Here is a 5,860-nt window from a genome sequence, read left to right on the forward strand (position 1 = left end):
CACTAGCTATGTATGGCTATTTACACTTAATTAAAGCTAAAAGAAATTCAGTTCCTCAGTCACACTGGCCACATTTCAAGTGCTCAATAGCCACACATGGCTAGTAGTTGCCGTACTGAATGGTGCAGACATAGAACATTCCATCACCTTAGAAAGCTCTATTGGACAAGGCTGCTCTAATGTCAACACACTGGAGAAGCTTAGCAGGTGTGCTGAGCACGTAGGGAAAGTCTTTCTGAAGAGAAGGTGTATTAGTCCATTTTCATACTGCTGTAAAGAACTGCTTCAGACTGGGTAATTTATAAAGGAAAGAGGTTTAATTTACTCACAGTTCAGCATGGCAGGGGAGGCCTCAGGAAGTTTACAATCAGGTGGAAGGTGAAGGGGAAGCAAGGTCTCTTCTTCACAAGGCAGCAGGAAGGAGAAGTGCCAAGCAAAGTGGGAAGAGCCCCTCATAAAACCATCAGATCTCGTGGGAACTCACTCACTATCATGAGAACAAAATGGAGGATGCCCTCATGATCCAATTACCTCCACTTGGTCTCTTCCTTGACATGTGGGGATTATGGGAATTACAATTCAAGATGAGATTTGGGGGAGGCACAATACCTAACTATATCAGAAGGACAGGAAAGAAACCCAACCCTAAGTCACCTCCACATTTGGAAGTGGAATTCATTTGACTGCTAAAATAAGTAAATACATATGGGAAATGGGTGCAACACTCAGGGTTTAAAAAATCCTGCTTCTACCCCTTAATAAGCCTTAAGACATAACAGCAGGACATTTTCAAGTGTTTAGTAAATATCTCTCTCAGTTTGGTTAATTTTCCCCCTCTATTTATTGTTTTTAATTGCTAACATAAGGAAGTTTTTGGAGAGAGAAAAAAGACCATATTCTGGGTGAAAATTTTTAATATTCTAAACACAGAGTAGTAATTGCAATGAAAATATTCCTAAAATTATATTAAAATATTGCAAAATAGAGTATGTGGAATAAATTCCAAAATATCAACATTTTATGAAAAGCCAAGATATGGTTTCTATGATTGTTCCACCAGCAAGAGGATCAGGGCCAGGCCTGAGGTTTTCTGTTCCCCACCTTCACCTCTGATTCTAAGGTGACCCCATCAGGGGCCAGAATCTAGGGATACAAATGACCCAGACAGAAAATGCCAGTCTCACAATTAACCCCGCAAGTGGGAAGAAAACCACCGGATGCACTGGAAGGGCTTTCAGCAGGGAGGGTGTGAGCCCAGGTGAACTCTTAATGCCATGTGTAACTCACTGGATATGTTTCAAGATATAAACAATTCCTGGGCCAGGCATGGTGGCTCACACCTGTAATCCCAGCACTTTGGGAGGCTGAGATGGGTGGATCACCTGAGGTCAGGAGCTTGAGACCAACCTGGCCAATATGGTGAAACCCCATCTCTACTAAAAATACAAAAAAAAAAAAAAACCCAGGTGTGGTGGTGGGTTCCTGTAATCCCAACTACTGGGGAGGCTGAGGCAGGAGAATCACTTGAACCCAGGAGGTGGAGGTTGCAGTGAGCTGAGATTATACCACTGCAACTCTGATCTTGACTCACTGCAATCTCCGCCTCCTGGGTTAAAGCAATTCTCCTGCTTCAACTTCCCGAGTCGTTGGGATTACAGGCATGTGCCACCATGCCCAGCTAACTTTTATATTTTTAGTAGAGATGGAGTTTCACCATGTTGGTCAGGCTGGTCTCGAACTCCTGACCTCAGGTGATCCACCCACCTCAGCCTCCCAAGGTGCTAGGATTACAGGCATGAGCCAGCACGCCCAAACCAGAGTCCGTTTTTAAAGAGACTCTGGTATCTGGCATGACTTGTATTTACCTTGATTTTCCACCTCAGTATCCCAGATATTTGTTCAATCATTTCTGTTTGTCCACTCTTTATTCCTTTGTTCATCCACACAAGCTTTTTTTTCTTTTCAGCAGAGCCACGCTGAGCACCAGCTATACGTAGGGCACTAAGGGTCATGCTGTGGTGGACACAAAGATCCATCTGAAATCACCCCCGCTAGCCGGGTAGGTGAGATGCTCCTTCCTGTGTTCATCAGTCACTTTCCCAGCCAGTGCTGACACTGAGGATTGCCATGTGCCAGCACTAGGCTAGGGTCTGATAAACTTTCTTTTAAGGTTTTGCAGTCTCAAAGGAAACAGAAAAAAAGCATGATTATTATCGTAAAGGCAGTGCATGGTAAGGGCCATAAGAGAAGCACAGAGAGAGAAAGTGCTTTTGGATTTAGAAGCAGGGGAGCCAGGTCCAGCTGGGAAAACAGGACAGCCTCACAGCAGGGGTGGCATTTGAGCTAGACCCTGGAAAGCAATGTCACTGGAGGTGTGCCAAGTCAGAGAGACAGGAAAAAGGGGGCTATGTTTGGGGAACACAAACTGAGTACCCCCATTTAGTGGATGACAAGCTGAGGAAAGGGAAGTGGTAGGGGAAAAGGCTATAAAGGCGGGCATAGGGGTGGCAGAGGATCTGAATGCCAGGTGGGGCCAGAAATACACTGATACTGTCCCAGTTAACAGTGGAAGGCGGACTCCAGCGCCTGCTTGTACTGATGAAGGGCAGTCACTTTATCCATACTTGTAAATACTTAAGAGCCTCTGTCTATTAAACCCACTCTGTGATTGGTGCTCCACGTTATGGGAAGTAATTATGCCATCAGTTATAATGCCAGGCATCTACTTACATTCCAACTTAGCTCCCCTACTTTCCTTAAATGTTTACCTGATGGTTCAATTCATCTTCAGAGTGATGGATCTTTTACAAAAGCCACACAATTACCCCAGGAAAGTGAAACAAAGGATTCATCCTCAATGAGCAGAGACTTGGAGCATGAGTGGTGGAAAGAATCATGGATTTGAAGCCAGAAGACAACTTAGGCCTGGCTCTGTCATTTAGCAGCTGGGGATGTGGGGCAAAGCATATGCATGCTCTGAACAGCAGCTTCTTATCTTTCTATAAAATGGAGGGAGATAATGATGTCTGCCCTCACTAAGCTACAAAACACTGGGAAAATAGAAACTATTATTATGCTTAGATAAGAGTTGAGAATAGTTAGCATTGATTCATCATCTGACAAAAATAAATCCAGGATTACTTTTTCTTTGTGAATAATGTACTTTTCCTCTTCAAAGTCCCAATATTCTTTCATATATAAAGCTAGTATTTCTTTGGTTAGCTTTAAAAAAAATTATGAATACATAATAGTTGCACATATTTTGAAACTACTATATATTTAAGAATAGTTTATATGCACATAGAGATTATATCTTCTGCTTTTTTCTGATTCTTTCCTTCCTAGTTTACTTATTATTTAATTTGGGAAGTAGCAAAGGATTTATTTTGTGATTTAAATTTTGAAACTGATTATGAATTTCTTGAGTACCTACTTATTGTGTGTTTAAAATCTTATTCCTGGCCAGGCAGTATACAGAAGCAATGTTGGACATGGGCCCTAACCACAAAGACATTATAATCTAATAAATTCCTTAAGGTAATTTATGTTGTTGCATTATGTATGGAGTTAGAAAACCAAAACAAAAGAATAACTGTAAGTCCAATAGTAGTTGAGACTACTACTATGCTCGGGAGTATAGGAAAAGAGAGAGTTCATCCAGGCAACCTACAGAATGGGAGAAAATTTTTACAATCTACCCATCTGACAAAGGGCTAATATCCAGAATCTACAAAGAACTTAAACAAATTTACAAGAAAAATCAAACAACCCCATCCAAAAGTGTGCAAAGGATATGAACAGACACTTCTCAAAAGAAGACATTTATGCAGCCAACAGACACATGAAAATATGCTCATCATCACTGGCCATCAGAGAAATGCAAATCAAAACCACAATGAGATACCATCTCACACCAGTTAGAATGGCGATCATTACAAAGTCAGGAAACAGGAGGTGCTGGAGAGGATGTGGAGAAATAGGAACACTTTTACACTGTTGGTGGGACTGTAAACTAGTTCAACCATTGTGGAAGACAGTGTGGCGATTCCTCAAGGATCTAGAACTAGAAATGCCATTTGATCCAGCTATCCCATTACTGGGTATATCTCCAAAGGATTATAAATCATGCTGCTATAAAGACACATGCACACGTATGTTTATTGTGGCACTATTCACAATAGCAAAGACTTGGAACCAACCCAAACGTCCATCAATGATAGACTGGATTAAGAAAACGTGGCACATATACACCATGGAATACTATGCAGTCATAAAAAAGGATGAGTTCATGTCCTTTGTAGGGACATGGTTGAAGCTGGAAACCATCATTCTGAGCAAACTATTGCAGGACAGAAAACCAAACACCACATGTTCTCACTCATAGGTGGAAACTGAACAATGAGAACACCTGGACACAGGAAGAGGAACATCACACACCAGGGCCTGTCATGGGATGGGGGGAGGGGGAAGGCATAGCATTACAAGATATACCTAATGTAAATGATGAGTTACAGGGGGCAGCACACCAACATGGTACATGTAAACATATGTAAGAAACTTACACGCTGTGCACATGTTCCTGCAGCAGGTGAGCTCCAGGTGAGCCCTGACAGCTGACCAGGGTTGAGTGGAGGGCAACCAGGGCACTGAGAAGTTGTGGCAATGATTAGAAATGGTACGTGACTTGAGGGACAACGAGAAAAGTGACAATGTCTAGTGGAGAGAAATGTTGGAGAGTCCAGGGAAATTAGACCGGATCAAATTATGAAGGACTCAGAAATTTATCTCGTTCAATAAATGCCTTTTGACAATTTATACTATTTGGGGCCACTCCCTGTAATGGATAGACCATAAGTAAGATACTGTCTCTACTTCGAGACGCTAGTTGTCTGGGACAGAGGACTAAGTCTCCTGAGAATTAACTATTTACAGCCACCAATGTAAATAGGAACTAAGCGGAGGAACCTCCTGGAGAAAACCAAACAAACAAGTCAACCAACTTGAACTTTGTTTTCGTAACTGTTGGTCAGACAATTGCATACATGTCTCAAGGCGCCAGAAGCCAGGTTGTGAAAAAGAAGAGAGACGGCAGGAGAGAGTTTGCCATGTGGCATGAGGTCTGGCAGGACAAGCCACTCTTTGCAGAGGGCCTGAGAGCCAGACATGAGTGGTGATCTTGGAAAACTGGCAGGCCTGGTGCCTGTAGCACCTGCCTCAGCTAAGCTGATGGTGTCTACATACCTGTGTAGGAACTGGGAGGGGGGTCTCAAAACAATTTGATAACACCTCAGTGCACAAAATAATGTTCTGAGACCCCACTCTTACTGTGGAAGGAGCATTCTCACTTTGGGAGACCACCAAGCAGTCATAGCCCTCGTGAAAATGAATCAGATCAGTGAGGGCAAGCCAATCTTTCAATATCTGCACTTAAGCAAGGAAAGAGGGCCTAGAAAGCAGGCCAGACAGAGGCAACACAGGCCAGAAGTATTATGCTAGATTAGATATATCATCAGACAGATGTACTGCATCCCCACCACCCTGACTTTTGGACTTGGTCCAGTGAATCGCTTGGACTAACAGGATATTAGCAGGCAGGACGCAAGCTTAGGCTACAATGTGCTTGTGTGGTGGTGCCTGCCCTCCTGAGTTTCTGTTCTCACCTTGAGAAGACTGTGTCCCAGTTAGCTCCTTGGTCTGAGAAAGAGCAGTCCCAGCCCTGCAGGACGAAGCAGAGCCAACCCCGGCCAGCCTGCAGATGCGTGAGAATAACTAACATAGTATAATTCACACGAACTGGGAATCCAAGTCACACAAACTGTGGAATCCTACATTCCACAAACTGGGATCGTCTCCATCTGCC

The sequence above is a fragment of the Macaca fascicularis genome, chromosome 3 (genome assembly GCF_037993035.2).
Source record: "Macaca fascicularis isolate 582-1 chromosome 3, T2T-MFA8v1.1".
Taxonomy (NCBI): domain Eukaryota; kingdom Metazoa; phylum Chordata; class Mammalia; order Primates; family Cercopithecidae; genus Macaca; species Macaca fascicularis.